Genomic DNA, 849 nt, shown 5'->3' with positions numbered 1-849 from the left:
ATTTTTTGGGCATTCCTTATAATTGTGGTTATCTCCACAATAAACACATGAAAGAAGAGATATAGTTTTTACCTTATACATGCCCTTTAGTTTTTGTAACTTCTTCATCATACCTATCAATGTTGTTATTTGTGAAGTCATTGAATTCAAGGCATCAAAATCTATTGTTGTAGCATTGTGTCTGCCAAACATGTTCCTTGTGTTGGGATATTGATAATCATTTTTAGATATCTTTTCTAAAATATCATATGCTTTATTATCGATTTTATCCAACTGTTCTCCATTTGCAAAGGCATCAACCACCATATGTGTTTTCATATTCAAACCATTATAAAATTTTTCCATCTACGTCCAATGCAGAAATCATGCATTGAACATTTACGTGGCAAATCCTTAAAATGTTCTCATACTTTGTATAAGTTATCATCTTCCAAATGCTTAAAGGATTTTAAATCATTTCTGATCTTGGCATTCATATTGGACGGATTGAATCTCAATAGAAATTTTGGTGATAATTTATTCCATGATGCTATAGCACCTGATGACAGACAGTTAACCATGCTCGAGCCTTGTCAAGCAAAGAATAAGGAAACAATTTCAATTTTAAAGCTTTTTTGGGTACTCTTTGCTGCACAAACAAGTCACATACTTCCATGAATGCTCTAAGGTGTGCTCTCAGATCTTCAGGATATGAACCACTATATTGCCCCATTAACTACAGCATTTGGAACATCATTGACTTCAACTCAAAATGGGCAGCATGAATGGTTGGTCAGACGATGTCAGGATTCAAGTCATCCAATATTGGTACAATGTGGTCCTTGATCAATCAGTTGCAATAATCATTGT

At 33.8% G+C, this 849-nt stretch overlaps 1 non-coding gene across 1 annotated transcript; it reads left to right on the top strand.

Moving 5' to 3' along the window:
• Nucleotides 1-360: 360 nt before the first annotated feature.
• Nucleotides 361-467, top strand: LOC120135737. The gene has a single exon (XR_005517287.1). It is a non-coding gene; the product is annotated as a small nucleolar RNA R71 (small nucleolar RNA).
• Nucleotides 468-849: the final 382 nt, after the last annotated feature.

The sequence above is a fragment of the Hibiscus syriacus genome, unplaced genomic scaffold (genome assembly GCF_006381635.1).
Source record: "Hibiscus syriacus cultivar Baekdansim isolate YM2019G1 unplaced genomic scaffold, ASM638163v2 tig00110610_pilon, whole genome shotgun sequence".
NCBI lineage: Eukaryota > Viridiplantae > Streptophyta > Magnoliopsida > Malvales > Malvaceae > Hibiscus > Hibiscus syriacus.
Note: the sequence above shows the minus strand (reverse complement) of the source record. Positions and strands in the feature narration are given on the sequence as shown.